This window comes from Podarcis gaigeae (genome assembly GCF_964106915.1).
Source record: "Podarcis gaigeae genome assembly, chromosome: 2".
In the NCBI taxonomy this organism is placed as follows: Eukaryota; Metazoa; Chordata; class Lepidosauria; order Squamata; family Lacertidae; genus Podarcis; species Podarcis gaigeae.
This window is the reverse complement of record NC_139679.1, coordinates 44,435,251-44,452,768: the sequence shown is the minus strand read 5'-3', so window position 1 is coordinate 44,452,768 and position 17,518 is coordinate 44,435,251.

The following is a 17,518-nucleotide window of genomic DNA, read 5'->3' as shown; positions in this document are numbered from 1 at the left end:
TCATCACCTGGCAAAATCCTAAGCAGTTGAATCAAATCCATACGCCCCCTTCTCCCAATTTGGTTGTAGGCAGTGGGGTGTGGTGGCAAGGCTCACATGACCTGCAGTCAGTCATGTAGAGGAGTGTGAACCCCGCAGTGGAGACAATCTGCTGCTCCTGCTGGCATGTTTGCACCACACCAACCACACCACCACCTTGCCCCTCCCTTTCTACCTGTGAGTAAGCAGCAGCAACCGACTGGTGGCCAGGTGAGTACTGCTGCTTCACCACAGCACCATAGCTACTGTTTGTAGACCTACTTTGGCCCGTAATAATTTGGCGTCATCATAATTCAATGAGCTTTGACAGAATGAAAGTCTCAAAAACCAAGAGGGAGATTATATTTTGCTAGGAGGACAGATAGAAAACGACACACTTGCAGGGAGGTGGAGGAGAGATTTAGAGCAAAGGAAGATTAGAGATGGTTTTATTTTAAAGCTGGAGGGGGGAACTTAGAGAATTCTGGAATGAAACAAGAGAGCACGGGTCAAAGGATTCTTAGATCCTGAATCTCTGAGTTCTGCTCTCAGTTTTGGTAGAATATAGTTTTGGAGGCACATCTGATTGAACAGTGTGCCTTGTCATCTCACTCTCTGCCTTTCTACTCCCAGTAGAGCAGTTTTAGGCATAGCGAATCAAAACAACAGCATACAAAACTAAGGCTGCACATGAGTGGCTTGAAACACAGCCAGGTCATCCCCTCCCACTGCGTTTTACATTGCTGTAATACTGTATGCAGGGACGCGGGTGGCGCTGTGGGTTAAACCACAGGGCCTAGGACTTGCCGATCATAAGTTTGGTGGTTCGAATCCCCGCGATGGGGTGAGCTCCTGTTGCTCAGTCCCAGCTCCTGCCAACCTAGCAGTTTGAAAGCATGTCAAAGTGCAAGTAGCTAAATAGGTACCGCTCCGGCGGGAAGGTAAACGGCGTTTCCGTGTGCTGCTCTGGTTCGCCGGAAGTGGCTTAGTCATGCTGACCACATGACCCGGAAGCTGTACGCCGGCTCCCTGGGCCAATAAAGCGAAATAAACGCCGCAACCCCAGAGTCGGTCACGACTGGACCTAATGGTCAGGGGTCCCTTTACCTTTACCTAATACTGTATGCACCAGAGAGGGGCAGGCGTGTCTCTACCCAGTGCACACTGCCTGAAGTGATTCACCACGCCTACAACCCCTCCCACTCCAAACTCCTCTTCCATTAAACCGCACATGTGCAATGGGTGTCTGACATGTACACATCTCCGTTTAATCACACTTTCAACTCAGTTGGAAGCTCATTTGAGGGGAAAGTGCATCAAACAGTGATTTCTTTAAAAAACCACGCACAACCTATTAGATACATATGAATTGTGGCTAATGTATGTGTGCTTGGCTTCAGTCACCAGTGGTGGGAGCACACTGGAGTCAGGGTAAATGGTGATGTGTAGTCATCCTAGGGAATCTGATTACAAGGGCATCTCCAGAGGCTGGAGTTGGAGGGAAAGGAATAAGGTTTACAGTGGAGTTCTGTGCATGTCTGCTTAGAAGTAATCAGTTGCATTCAGCTCAGTGGCTCTTGCCCCAGAGTTCCAGGTAACTGTGCATTGAACCAAGCCTTAGCGATGCTCCTGATCTCCACTTCCCCCTTTCGTGGCTCCTTGTGAGGAAAATACCAAGTTACGGAAGTCACCAGGATTGAACAGCTGAAATTGTTTCCCTCTAGAAAACCAAGAGAGTCTTTCTTGTTCGTTATTATTTAGAGAAGGCACACAAACATGCTGAATTCCTCTCGGCCTTTGGATTCTATGATAAACATCAGTTACCCTCTCCAGAATGCAAATACAATGCGGAGCCATGGGGTGAAGCACACAGTCCACTGAGCACATTTTCTCTGCGACTTCTGCATTGGAACGCTGAACTCCTTTCTTAAATTAGCGCCGTCATTTTTCATGGGGTTTAAAAATAAGCAGGTGGCATGTGCTCCGTTGCTGGCCGCACACATTCAAACATCATGACAGATGGTCTTTGGAAGCAGGAGATGGGCTTGAAGTTATTTTTAATTAGTGAAATTTGGCTCTTTGTTTGGCTGAGCATGTGGGATCTCAGTTCCGCTAAGAGGCTGAGCCATTGAACAACTGGGAAAACTTGTAAGGCTTTGGGGGAGTCTGGAGCCTTGAGAGTCAAGTGATGGCTTTAATTAAGCTTTCTTCCAGATACAAATTACCTACAGGTGCTACTCGGCTGTCTCTCAACAGATGCTTTTCTCGACCTTCATCAAGCCTTGGATTTTCTTAGTCAATTTTCTTGATTAAAAAAAAAAATTCAAGTGCTGTAAGATGCTCCAATTTTGAGAGAAGCAGTGGTACTTCAGTTGTATTTCAACTGAAGCTGAAGCAGAGAAAGGGATTTTTAACCGGCCTGCATCTCCCATCACTGTATGTGCATTCTGCTTTCCAAATCTAGAAGGCACATGCAACTGAAACTCCCCCAAGCCCTGCAGTGGGGGGGGGTGCAGGCATTCTACATGTACCAGTGTCATTTCCACTGTGGGGCCAATTGAGCTGGGGGGGGCGGAATTAGGTCTAGAAAATAGAGCACACTCGAGCACTCACAGATATTTTAAAGTTTTGTTTTTTAAAAAAGGTATTAGTAGATCTGATAATGAGACTTGGGCATCACATATGGGTTATGCCTCAGATCCTTGCCAAATCTGTATCAAACAATTATTTCTGGGGCTAGAATTAACCTAAAGGTCATCCAGTTCAATTCTGCATTCAAGGTTGGAAGACTCAGATCATTCCTTCCAATCTCCCCATCCTAAGCTGTCGGCTCAGCATGACACCCTACAAATGTCACAAGAATTCACAGATCTTAGGACTTGTGCCTCCAGTCTTGCTCTATAATGTTACATGAATCTGGTTTGTGCTGAGGATAAGGAAGAAAAATGGGGGGAAATGCCATCTCTAACCTTTGACTAGGCATATTAAAGGTAAAGGGACCCTGACCATTAGGTCCACTTGTGGCTCTGGAGTTGTGGCGCTCATCTCACTTTATTGGCCGAGGGAGCCAGCATACAGCTTCTGGGTCATGTGGCCAGAATGACTAAGCCTCTTCTGGCGAACCAGAGCAGTGCACGGAAACACTGTTTACCTTCCCGCCGGAGCGGTACCTACTTATCTACTTGCACTTTGACGTGCTTTCGAACTGCTAGGTGGGCAGGAGCTGGGACCGAGCAACAGGAGCTCACCCCATCGCAGGGATTCAAACCGCCGACCTTCTGATTGGCAAGTCCTAGGCTCAGTGGTTTAACCCACAGTGCCACCTGCGTCCCCGACTACGCATGTTAGGATCTAGTTAAAGTGGGTTTCTAAAGAGAGGGGTGAGGTTCCAATATCTACTGACCAGCCCCCTGTGTCACATTTCATTCCACCCCTACTCTACACTATCATGACAAAGGTGCTCTAGAGTCTTGTGGTTTTTATTTCTGCATTACATTTGCATTCAGTAAATCAGGATGAGATACATGGGAGGTTTATCCCATTTTCGTACAGCAAACTGTGAAATAGCTTAAGCAGACAGATAATGACTGGCTCAAGCTTTATAAAAGAGCAGGGATCCGAAACAGATGCAGTGTTGCTCAACTACAGCTCCCATCATCCCTGACCATTGGCCATGTTGACTTAGAATCACAGAATTGGAGAGTTGGAAGGGACCACAAGGCTCATCTAGTCCAATATCCCTGTAGTGCAGGAATATTTTGTCCAACATGGGGCTCAAACCCACAACCCTGAGATTAAGAGCCTCATGCTCTACCTACTGAGCTATCCACTAGGGCTGCTAGGGGTTGGGAGTCCAATAATATCGTTGGCTTCAAAAGGAGTTTAGGCAACTTCACTCCCATTGTGACAGCTTTGTAGCCAAAAGCACAAGAGGCAGGAACCTGCAAGGTCAGTTTCAGGCTCTGCACCATGCCATCACTGCCATTGGAAAAATCTCTTACTAAAGAGCTGCCTCAACACCGCAGATTTTGAAACTGCACAGATCTGTATACAAACTGTTGTTCTTCTCAATGTGTTTTTTCTTCTAGAACTGTCAGAAATTGCACTATAAATAGCTAGGTCACTTTGTGGCAAAGCCACTGTGAAGGTCCACAGTGTTAGGAAAGTTTGAAGTAAACAAGGCACACATCACAGCTCATCCTGGGAAATCTAAATGCCACCTAGTTAAATTCCCACTATATAATCAAGCCCTTCTATATTGGCAGGCAGAACACAACAACCACAACTGTGCCACAACTGGCATAAATGGATACAAGGACAATTTTGGGAAGCAAGCTGCCTAACCTGTCTGATCAAGAGCTTGTACAGGGGCCATAGAATAATAGATTCCTAGAACTGTAGAGTTGGAAGGGACCATGGAGTCATATTTTTATTGCAAAGCATGTGCTCTATCAGTGAGTCACAGCCAAATATTCCCACCTCTTCAAAAAAATGTCTGGAAGTACATTGTGCACTCAGAATGCTGTCACTGGAGGTAAAGGCAATGCTTAATTGGGGGTGTTGCATAGGAGGGCAACCATTTTCCCTGGGGGGGAAGGCCCATACCTTGATTCTAAGTGGGTGGGGGCAGGAAAGGTACTTTTGTATATGCTTGGTATCCCTAATCACCCAGATCTTTTTTATATTTGTAAAAATAGAATTTACAGATTAATTTATAGTGATAAATGGGCAGTGCTAAAGAAAGGAAAGATAGCAATACAACACAGACTGTGCCAGCAGAATTTTTCCCCTTCTGCTTACACTACTGCCTTATATAGATTATTAGAGACATTTCAGAGAGCTGCAGTTCCCTTGTAGGAATTCCACAGAAGCTCCTGCTCTTTTGGTATTTTGCTTGTTTGGGGGAATTTTGATCCAACAATCTGAGCCGCAATTGCAGCTCTGCAGAAAGGTAGTTCCTCCCAGGAGTGGGGCTGCATTGCTGACTTTGCTGCAAGGCAGAATTTTTATAGTGGGCGAGTACAGTAGCATCCCATATGAGGGCAGCAGAGGATAATGCAGCTCCAGGCCAGAGTGCTGTAGCTGTAGAAAGGGTTTGTGGTGTTAAGAGTGGCATGTTCCCCTTCAGGCCCCAAGGAGGCCCTCTGCTCACTAAAATCAGTTTCACTCAGGCTCTGCTGGATTATTTGGTAGCAGTTCCTGCCCCTGGGTGGCTGTGCAATCGCTTCAAAATGAGCAAAACCTATTGGTGCTGCCTGTGTGATTGATCAGTCCTCTTTATATGCCACTAGTGGGGATGTGAGCATAAGAATGGCTGCCTCAATGCTCTAAAAGCACAATGTGTATGATAGACAGATGGATAGACAGGCACACAGGGAGCTACCTTATACTGAATCAGACCATTGCTCCATCTAACTGAGTAATGCCTGCACTGACTGGCAGCAGCTCTCCAGGGTTTCAAGCAGGGAACCCTACCTGGATTGAACCAGGTGCCTTTGGCATGCAAGGCCGATTCTCTACCACTAAGCTACAGTTCAGTTATATATTCTCTTCTCTATCCCTCCAGTGAAAGGTGAATTCGAGATCCCCTTAGACGCCGCACGTACAGGCTGAAGCTTTTCCAGCTGGCCTCTCCTCCTTGGGCTCCTCAGTCCTGCCCCACTTCACAGCCCCACTCATCATGTCTGAGGGAAAGTTGTCATTGGGATCACACTTTGTGAGGGAGAAGAGATGGTTCATGTTTAAAGGAGCAGTGTGATTCTTTCGTTGAATCCTGGATTCCAGTCAGGCGTCGCTTTAAGCAAAACTGTATTGACCTGACCCATTTAACTTATTCGAAAGCAGAATTATTCCTTTCAGGTTTCAGGCCTGAGCACGAAGGGAGCCCTTCTAGGCACTACCCGGAGTCTAAAGTAAGAGTGTGGGATTAGAAAGAATAGGAGGCCTGTTGCAAAATGGGCCTCATTGTTGCCTTTCCTGCCTTTCTTCTGTACTTCATGCCTTTGGGATGGAAACGAGCCTGGTGTTATTAAACAGGAAATAGTTTGGATTTAGTTCTGACTACTAACAGCTATTAATGGCATAGGGTTCTGCTTTTAATTATAGTGAGGCCCAGCTTAAACCACACGGACCCTGATGCCCTCCAGCTTCAACATATCCATTTATGAACCTGTAAATCTGGGCCATTAAGTAGACAACCAAAACTAATCTCCTCTTAAAGCCTATATGTTACTTGGGCTGACACACAAAAGCTGTTTGCCCCACCAAAAAAAATCATAATGTGTGCGTCATAACTATCAGAGCTGCTGCCACCTGATGCCTACATGTTTGTGGCACCGGCTGCAATTTGTGACTTTCTGCGTTTTCCTCTGGCTTTATAAACACTTCTATTTTCTACCTTCCTCCTTTCTAGCTGGGGGCCACCCCCAGCTGGGAGCAAGCTGGCGCCGTGCAAAAGGAGAAGTACACAGTGTCCATGCTTGAGAAAGATGTATGAATAATATCTAAGCACAAAATCCACATGGTGTGGAACACACACACATATACTGTATGTATGTTTTTTGGCTGTGGGAGGCTTGAGACCCATACAAATGCAGGCAAGGGGCAGCCAGAAAATGATCATATACCTCAGTTGTGTTTGCATTAAAGAACACCCTCCCAAAAAGAAATACATACATGGGCACATTGCATCTGATGCGGTGTGCATCTGTTTTGAATGTGGGTAACGTACCCAAATACAAAAATTGGAGTAGTTCTAAGCATGTGGGAGAGAGGTTACCCGCTGGGAAGAGACACTCAGCACATGCTCAGAGGCACTCCTTCCTCATTAATATATTTCAGGACTCTTTCCTGATATAAAAACCAGATTCAAGAGCTGGTTCCAAAGCATCAGTTATATCCCAACCGATTCCATCACAAATAGGCTATAAACAATGCAAGCAGAAGTTCTTGGGCTGGTACAGAAACTTGCAAGAGAAAACACCACTTGGAAAGACACACTGTACTGCAAGCAGCACATAGAAAACAGGCAGGAAAAATGTGTGAAAACAGATCAGAAGTCCCTGGTCTAGGGAGCAATTTCACTGAACACCAAACATTGTGAATGGACTAAAAAAAGGAGAGGTTCCCAGGAGATCATGGTGCAGGCTTGAAAAGTGTCACTCACCCCTGCCCACTCTGTTCCTGGGTTGGTCAACAGATGCCCTGTCCCAACAGAGTCCTAAGTAGCTTGACTTTCTTCAGTCTGTAGGGACTTCTGCCCAAAGGTCTTATTGACAATAAAAGCAGCATGCAACTGAGTTGGCTGATCTTCCCACCCCATGATTCTTTCACTCTTTCAGTGAGTTCCAGCCTCAGCCGTTGCTTTGTTAAAAGCAAAGACACAATTATGACATAACCCATCCTGTCAAAGCCCCCGTTGTACTTTCTCTGGAGCCTTCCAATGTGAGGCAAGAGGCCAGGGATCCTCTTCCTAAGGGGAGTGAACTATAAATAGATTTGTTTGTTTTTTTAATATATATTTTAAGCCTTTTTGTCGTTTAAACCAGCTGAGATCACCCACAAATCCCCAACTGTCAAGCCCATTTGTGTGTACTCTTGGCTCCCGTAAGTCTGATGAAAGAGGAAGCCAGAGGGGAAAGGTTGTGGCACAGATTGAGCTGCAGCAATCAAGTGTAGCATGAGCGGGACGGCCTGGTCACAGCAGGGCTCCCGAGTCACTTATTGCAGCCACACCTGTCTGTGGAGAACTGTGCACCAGTGCGCATTCAGTGCGCTGCTGCTTCGGAGAGCTGAATTAGTTCTGATGCAGCCTTGGAAGGACACGGAGGTCATCTGCAGACCTATAAGCAGTGCTTTTTTAAGGGGGCACACAGTACCGGCACCTCTTCTTTGGTGTTAAAATGTGTGACACTTATTGTAACAACTTCATGGTTAGCACCGGCACCTACTTTTCTAGAAAAAAAGCAATGTCTTTGGGTATTGTTGTGTCCACCCCAATCTCCGAGCAACAAGAGACTCCAAGGGTGCCCATGCTTATCCAGGGTTCCTTGGAAGGAAGGCTAATGGAGACTGTGGTTTCCTTAGGATATATCGTTTTATTTATACGTATATAGCAGGCATGTCCAACCAGTAGATTGTGATCTACTGGTAGATCCCTGGCTGATCCTGGTAGATCACTGGATCCTTATCTATCACGGGCTTAAACAAAGTGTACAAAAAGTTGATTAAATAAAAAGCTCAAAAACTCTGTGGAATCCTCCCATTCCACGCACGCTCCTCCTCCCTCCAATGGCAATGGGTAGATCACTTCCAGATTTTTTATACTGGGAGTAGATCACAGTCTCTTGGGAGTTGGACGTGCCTGATATATACCATAGAATGGAAGGGCTCACCACATTAACACCCCAACAGTTGTTGCTTCCCCATCAGGTTTCCAGGGAAGCCCCAGTCTCGGCTTTGGACCCAGCACAGAGCAAAACGTGCCTCTGCCTCCTCAGCTGCTAGAGCTTCAGCCAAACTCTCCCTCCATCACTCAGGCCACCACCCCCCTGGCCTATTGTTGTTCCTCCTCCTGGGATGACTTGGGATCCAGACAGGCGAGCTGGGAAACGGCTTTCCGGTTTTTCTCCATGGCAGCATAGCTCACTCTGTTTGATGCTGACACTTTGAGATGTACTTAACTGGCCAGCTAGGGTCATTGCCTTAACCAAAGGAACCACACAAGTTACCTCAGAGTCACAGGATCACAGATTTGGAAGGGATCCACAGGTATCACCCAGGCCTTCCCCCTCCCCCCAGAAAACACCCCTATAACACCATATAAAATCCTTTCTGCCACCAACACTGTCAGAAACAGCCTGGCCATCCCGGACCCTGAAGGGGTTGTAGAAAGGAGCAGGATATAACTATTATCAGTGTCAGAAAGGTTATTCGGGAAGAGAAGGTGGTACCTGGAAAAATCACTTGCTGCTTAGCTTGGTATTAAGTATTCCAGATGTGAGACTTACAAATAGGGTCAGCATGTAGGAGGGCCATCCCACTCTTTTCTAACCCTGCTAGGCTCAAAACTGGAAAGATTACATGGGAATACTGTTCCATCCCAGCAGAACTTGGTGTTTCCTTTCTCTCCCTTTTTCCCAAGCTTAAGTGATGGTTTCCTGTCACCAGAGTGGGAATTTTCAGCTTACCCTATTTTTTCTGCTTGCTGAGTCTCAGGGGAGGGTTATGGCCAGATGGGAGACTATGAGGAAGCAGCAATAAATGAAAGCAATTAGACAGGGATATGCCTGTCAGCCAGTCAGTGAAGCATCTATGAAACAGAACGTAGGAATTCTGGGCGCTGTCATTCCTTAAGTGGTCTTGGGAATTGTAACTCTGTGGGGGTAAACCACAGTGCCCAGAATTCTGTGAGGGAAATAATGTGCTTCAGATGTGCTTTAAAGGTAAAGGTGTGTGTGGTGTACTGTACACAGCCTCGAGTCAGATCATTGGCTCCTTTACCTCAGTAATGTCAACACAGAGCATTTGTTTTAGTGTTTTGGGGTGGGCGGGTCATTCATCATGGACAGCTATGCCCCCTCCCATGCCCTCCCCTTCCTCAGTGCTTTCATTTCTTTTCCAGCCATGCTCATAACAGTTTCTGGTGTAAACAGAAAACTGCACAAGCAGAACACATAAAATGTCTTCACCAGATAATGAGCAGCAACATCAATCTGAAAAGTTTCCTAAGAATGTGTATATGTTGTTGTTGTTTTTCTTATGATCAGTCAGATTTGCATAATCCCAGATTTTTAATGTGTTTTCCCATTTGCCCCAGAAGCAAAACACATTACAATTGTGTGCTGAGAATTTACAATTGCCTGGCTGTTTGCTTTTGTGCACTTTGGGGTGGGTTGTTTTGTTTTTCTAAAATACAGCATATGGTTATGTAAGACAATTCCACTAGTACGATCTCCCTCTCCCACATAGGCCTAGATGGAACTGATGCCTCTCGCTTCTCAGTAGGAAGGGAACAACACTGAGCCTGTGAAATTTTTGAAAAATGTTTCTTCAGCATTTCCCCATAAGTTGACAGAGAACATAAGTGTCAGTCACAATCTCACCCACATCACATGGCAGGTGAACTTCTGTAAACTCCTGGCTGTAGTTGACAAAAGGACAAGAGACCTATAAGCCACAAAGTACGGTATTGACTGGTGGGATAATTCATTGGTACCCTTCACTGGTTGCTGAGGTTTTTTTGGGAGGGGTCCCTCTGTCCTATCTATAATACTTGTTTGTATCCTTCCCTCAAAGTATTCAGATCATAGTTTTAGCTTCACAACAATCCTGTGAGGTAAATTAGACCAAAAGTGCCTCCAAACTGTCACTACTTTCAGGTGCAGGTAGGTAGCCGTGTTGGTCTCACGCTATCGAAATACAGTAAATAAAAAAATTTAAATAAAAATAGTCTAGTAGCACCTTAGAGACCAACTAAGTTTGTTCTGTGTATGAACTTTTGTAAGTGTGCATGCACACAAAAGCTCATACCTAGAACAAACTTAGCTGGTCTCTAAGGTGCTACTAGACTATTATTTATTTATTTACTTACTTACTTACTTACTTACTTACTTTCAGGTGGGATTCCATCACATACCAGCAAATTCAGTTGGTCAATTGTAGCTGATTGGGAGGTCTTGCACAACCAACCTATTTCCTTAAAAGACTGGATTTCTTGTAATGAGGAAAGTGGTGAGAAATGCAGTGGAATAACCCTTGCTTTGAGGCAATGTCATCCAGCCTCCCAACAAACAAGCTGGGGTGAAAGATGCTCATTAAACAGCCACTGGCAAATCAGGATGGATGCTCTATAACCATGTTGTCTGGAAGCACTCTAAGGGACTTGCTCAATGGCCATCCAGTATGCTTCATGGCTGAGCATGGATTTTAACCTGGTATTCACTACCAGAACCAGAACTCAATCTGTATAGCACTACTAAATCACAATGTTTTGGGGAGTCTGAAATCCTCCCTTCAAAGAATCACAGAATTGTAGAGTTGGAAGGGACTCCAAGGATCATCTAATCCAACTCCCTGCAATGCAGGAATATGCAGCCATCCCAAATGGGGATTGAACCTGCAACCTTGGCATTATCGGCACCACACTCTCGCTAACTGAGTCCATTAACTGATCCGGAGATTCATTCCATCCTCCCCCAACTCTTCCTGGAAGCTCAACTCTTTCAATTCAGCAACACACAGACTGGGCAGGTCAGTCTCTGCTGTGTGGTTTTGTGTGGTTTTTTTAAAAAGTGTATACGCAGAATTTTGCATGATTTAGGATAGACCGATACCAACAAAGATAGCTAGATAGATAGAGACAGATGATAGAGATAGGTAGGTAGATGATAGATCATCATCAGGCAGGCAGATACACTAGATGGATACTGAGCTTGAGGTTAAACTCCAAAATCTTCAGCTCAAATGAGTCTAAGTCTGTCCCTGTTTTCTCTCTTGCCTCCTTTAGGAGGTGGTTCTTTAAGCATCCTAGTCCTATTTAGGACTTTAAAAGTAATAACCAGCATTTTGAATCATACATGGAAATGAGCAAGTAGCCAGTAAAGTTAGTATAGCAATGGGGTAATAAAATAGCAGCACCATGGAGCCATCCTCACAACACTGGCATTGCTGCATCATACATAGACAGCAATGGGGCAGGAGGGTGGTGAGTGGGGCTCCATGGAGGCACCAGCAGAGCCAATCAGGTGCTCCTGTCAGTGTCTTTGCACAGCCCTGACCTGCCCCCATCACATCAGCCTCTGCTGCTTTTTCTAGGCTCAGTCTTTGATGGAGGCTAATGAGCACATATAGACAATTTGCCTTTTCTTTCTCTAAAGCCACACGGGACTGAGCCACAATCATTTGTAGAGTATCTCCCTCCACTGTTCCCACTAAAGTAACAAGAGGTTGAAGGAAATCACCACGAACACTACAGAGCCACTATACTCTTCACTGTGGTAATCTGATCAAGGCACGAGATTGACGACAGCACCGCAGAAACCAGAACATAAGCCTGTGGCCAAGGGAACTTTCGTCATTTTCAGGAAATATATGATATAGCCCAAGAACTTGTGGTGAGCTAGTTTGGTGTTGCCAAGAGATTGTTGTGTGCGTGCTATGCTTATGAAATTGTGTGAGGAAATTAACCTCATAGTATTATTTGAGGACAAGGATCTACTGATGTCCACTGAATCAGTCTGAAGCAGGTGCATGAAAAACCAAGTTCCTTTTGTTGGTCACAAGGACACTTTTGGACCCCACAGCCAGTGAGCAAGGGAGTCATGATCTGTCACTAAAGCAGGGAACTAACACAGATAAACTGTTGTCAGATTTTCTAAAAGTGAAATTCACTTCAGACTGCAAACTTAAACTTTCTTGCTAAAAAGTAAGTCCCATAGTTCTAAGTTAATGTGTTTAGGATTGATCTATAAGAATAGCCCCTTTCAGAGAAGCCACTCACACATTCAACAAAGCTGTGAATTTCACTACAGTGGCAGATTACCAAACAGGCAGAGTAGGCATCGGCCTATGGGCCCCACAACTTTTAGGGGCCCCACGACAACGGATCGAAACAATATTGAAAGAAAATTACAAAAAACGTAATAGGATATAATTGGCATGGTCCGCCCCCCACCCTGAGCTTTCAACTACTTAGGGGCTTCCACAGGGTTTAATCCAGCACTGCTTCACTACCCTGGCTAACCATGCCCCCAACATTCCCCTCTGGTCACACCCCGCGTCCACACATTCAGCTGAACACATGTAAGAGGGCCTCTATAATGTGAAGCTCTATGTGCACTGAAGGTTCTCATGAATGCACAGTCTTTAAGGAGTGCACCACTTCGTGTATGGAGGATAACCTCATGTGCTAATTATAAAAAGGGAGAAGTCACAAAAGCTACAATGCCAGAGTAATAATGGATTGGTTAAAGTGACTCTTGAACTTAAGGGGAAAGTTAGACATCCCAGGCTGGTGCACAGGGCTACACTTTCTCAAAACCATAAATTATTGCTTCTTACTGCAGCGAGATCTGGGAAGACTGGTCTTCAATTTATTCCTAAGTGGGACGCAGGAACAGATCCAAGATGTAAATATAGCTGCATTTCAAGGAAATAGATACCATAATGGTCAAAATCCAAAATGTGTAGACAAGGAGACTCAAAGGGGTTGGGTGCGGGGGACATTCTACTTAACAGTTAACTTTCCACTCAAAGGGAACAATGCAAAAATGAGGACACTAATTAGAAGACAATGCGAAGGAATAGTTTATAAGGGAATAAATCCCTCAGGAATGCACGAGTAGTGTTTATAAAGATCAATATGACCATATATAAATTCCAGACAGCAGAAAAAGAATACTGGAGTTCTTAAATAGTGCAGTAAAAGAAGCTATTAAAAGCAGACTTTAAAAGAAAAAAATCAAAGTCTATTCCAAATGAGGGCAGAAATCCTGGACATTTAGTGAAACAAGGCAAAGATGTGGAAACTCAAGTGATATTTTGAAAGTTTAGGAAAGATACCAAGAACAATGTGAAGAATGCATTTGAATGTAGAGACTTTAGTTTGATTTGTTTGTTCTATCCTCCCCATATATTTATGACTCAAGATGGATTATAGTATTTTGAAAAAATATTTTTTATACTCAGCTCCTTGCAAAATGTCATGAGCTACTTTTCATTTTTTAAAAAAAATATGTTGGCGCTTTATTTTATTTATTTGCATTTCATATTAAGCTTCTCCGTGAGCAATTCTGAATTATTCAATGTTTCCATATGAAACTTCAAAAAGCACATGCCTTCTTTGGAACTCCAACCAGCCCCATCAGCAGAACCCCTATGCAAGAGCTTCCACTTGTGCAATGGGGCTTGCTTTCTCCCCTCCCCTCCTGCAACTGGCTCTTGGAGGGATCAGGAGAACATCCCAGAACAGCACATGGTATGGTGGGAGGAGAGAGGAAATCATTCCATCTGGGAAGCTGGAATGCTTGTGGAGATGGAACAATCAGAAGAGAGCAACACTGAATTCAATCCCTCAAGTCTTGTACATGTGCAGAAATGCTCACACAATCAGGCAATATGGCTCCACAGCACTCTATGCAAGGGAAGGGAGAAGAATCTTGAGAGAGGTTTGCATAAGCGAAATCCCCTCCTACTGCACCAACCTCTCCTGTTGCTAAGTCCATACCCTCTTCTACAGCTCCGCCCCACCTACTCAGTCTTGGTTCAAGGGGGGAAAACACATGAAAAGGAGAATTCCCTGGATGCAAAGATCAAGTTTGCGGCAAGGACTCTTTGGTGAGAGAACCCCAACAAAGATTTCAAATCACAAAATATGCAGCAAAGTGCAGCAATATTGGCTCTTAGACCTTTAAAATATGTTCTTGTGAGTTCCAAAACTTCTATCCTCTCTCAGCATAGGAAAAGAAGGCAGGTTTGGTCAGTTAAAAGTTGGTTTACTTACATGCTCTCCAAAGGTCCTGTTCAGGTGCTTTTCCATACATCAGTCAGAAAAGTTGTACCAGCAGTAAGATGTAGTTTAGTTCCAAAGTGGTGACAGTTCCTAAATTATTGGTATAGGAACACAATAACGGCTTGTGAGCAACCAGCTTAGCCTCTTCACATGCTGAGTTTATCAGGTTGACTGAAGGAGAACCATAAGCTTGATTACCTAGTTCCTCCCAAGGTGAGGGGAAGTGGACATAGCTAAGCCTTGCTGGATAGATTACTCTATGGTATTAACCCCTTCATGCATTAATTAGGCTTAGCATGTTGGTTATATGAGGCTGGTTATCCCACACTCGGCATACTGGGAATATTAATATATCATTGAAGTGTTACTTCCCTCCTAATTCACAGACTAGCTTCAGCTAACGAGCATTTCCTTTGATGCAACTCTCCATGTAGCAACCTCTTCCAACTGGAGATGCACTGAGAGACAGCCCTGCCAGGTGCAGCTCATAGCATAAGCATTGTGAAGGAGAAGATGCAGCACCTGAGGAAAAATCTCTCTCTGATGTAAGTCTTTTTAAAAAGTGGGTGGAAGTGGCATTTGAGCTCAGAATGGAACTCAGAGGCAGAGCATCTGCATTGCATGAAAAATGTCCCAGGTTCAATTCCAAAATTTCTCCAGGTAGGCAAAGCTCTGGGGTGTCACTACTAATCAGTGTAGACTAGGGGTGACAGTGGAAGGTATCTGGATGGTTTGAAGTAAAGCAGGATGGAGTTGGGGCTCTCAATTGTTTAACAGTGACAACAGAATAAATCCCACCCAACACACGCTAACTCTGAAATGAAGGTACAGGGAGAATCAGAAGTGGATATTTGGCTTGGAAGGACTGAGCTCAAAAAACAACAACCCTGGATTGAGAATATGTTAATCCTAAATTAAAGCCATTTCCACCTGACTGTAAAACACAAAATAGATCCCACAAGCCTAAAGTCTGTCCATCCCTACTGGAGAAAATATTGAGCTAGCTGAGCCAGTGTTCTAACATGGCATAAGACAGCTGCCTATATTCCTGTGATATGGTTTCTCCTTTTAAATATGATACTACGGCAACTATTCCTTTGGCCCATTTCTCCCCATGCCCAAGCAAAATACACTCTTCACATTTTCAGAGTGACTGTTTCCGTAAGCCCTTTGTTTTTGCGAAGTGTGTATGGGGGGAATTCAATCCATAAAGGAAGACCAGTCTTCTATTGCCCCTAAGCTCCAGCTGTGGAGGAGAACCTCTAAGTTTATCTGCCAGCATCCTTTATTCCACCATCTGCCCGCAGGGTTTTCTGATTCTCTGGGCATGTTTTCCAGACTTAAAAAAATTAAAATAAATCCCTGTTTGGCATTCTGTTCCTGCCTTCTGGTCCTTATGGAAGAACTCCAAAGGAGTTGAAATGCTGTAACAAACAAAAACCAAAAACCAAGCAAGCTTCTTTAAAAAATGTACTTGTTTATTATGTAAAATTGTTGTGTCTGCCTATGACACCAAGTTCCAAACCATCTGCAGCCGGGGCCTTGCAGCCCCCACATACCACTGTCATTGCTGAGCCAATATCCTTCTCACAGGCAGACCCAGACCTGGGGTGACAGGACCGTGACGGAAATCACTGAACTAGCATTCACACAAGCAGACGCCACCACCGTATGCCTACTTATCTTCTTCCTTTCTTTGTAAGAGGAATTTGGGTTCTTTGCATCTTCACCATTATTTAGTTTTCCTTTGTTCCTTATCCTTGCAGATATTATTTCTGCCCTTGTAAAACTTACACAGTGCAGCTGAGAGAGGGAAGACTTCCATTTCTCATTTACGGATTGACAGATTCCCCCCCCCCCACACACCACTCCACCCGCTGAGACATAAGACAGTCCCATGCCTGTGGTGGTTGGCAGACAACCCTCCTCCCTCTCAAACTTCCATAATGTGTTCCTCTCCCACCTCTGAGAATTCTGTAGACCATGTCAAAAGCCTGTAGTACATTTCCCAGCTCAGGGGAAGTAGAGAGATATTAATTAATCCCAGGCTGCAGAGGAGTAGTGGCACAGCAACTGCTGCCTCTTGTTCCATTAATTCATTTCTGCTAATAAGTTAGAAGAAACGGAACACGTATGGAATGAACACAAAGTTACCTCAGAGCCAATACACTTGTTATTTGTTGATTTATCACCCTTCGCACAAAAGGCCACATAATAAGCAGACCTGCCCAATTATTCATAAATTATTTCAGTCACTGTTACCCTCTGGTAGCAGTAGCTCTCACCCCATCCAGAAAAACTAAAAACTAGTCATAGGCAGTTTTTGGGAGTTGTTTACAACTCCAAGATGACTTCCAGTGTATCGTTATTTATTTAGGCATACATATCCTGCCCTCCAAGAAGGGTCCCAGGGCAGCTAACAATATCAAATTATCTGAAGGCAGCCCTGTTCTGGGAAGCTCTTAATGTTTGGTATTGTAGTTTTGTTTCTGCTATGAAAAGTGACACCAGGGTCGATTTCACCGCCCTCATGTAGAAGTTTAAGCTGCAGGGGACCATACTAGGAAAAAGCCACACAAAATTCATGTTTGGATCTGGGATAGAGAGTGATACCTATAAAGATCTGTTGCAGAAGTTCTGCTTAAGGTTCTCTCAGGCTGGGTGAGAGTGTGGCCCGGGGCCTTCTCACCTCTGGCCCCATTTGTGTAGAACTTCTTGCCTGGATAGACTTACCTTAACTTCTAGCCTGTAGACATTCAGGGAGAAAGGTACAGCTTCCTGTTTAAGTGGGCTTTTCACTGTCTTTTGGATTGCATGGTCTTTTGTTTCCATTTTTTTATATAGCATTTGTATATAAGGTTGGTGTCAGTTTGTCTCCTGTTCTTAGTTGGTCACCAACACCACTAACAACTTTTATTATATGGTCACAGACCTGGTAAAACTCTGTTCAGTGTTCGCTTTGTATCATATTCATGATTCTTGGAAGTGCTG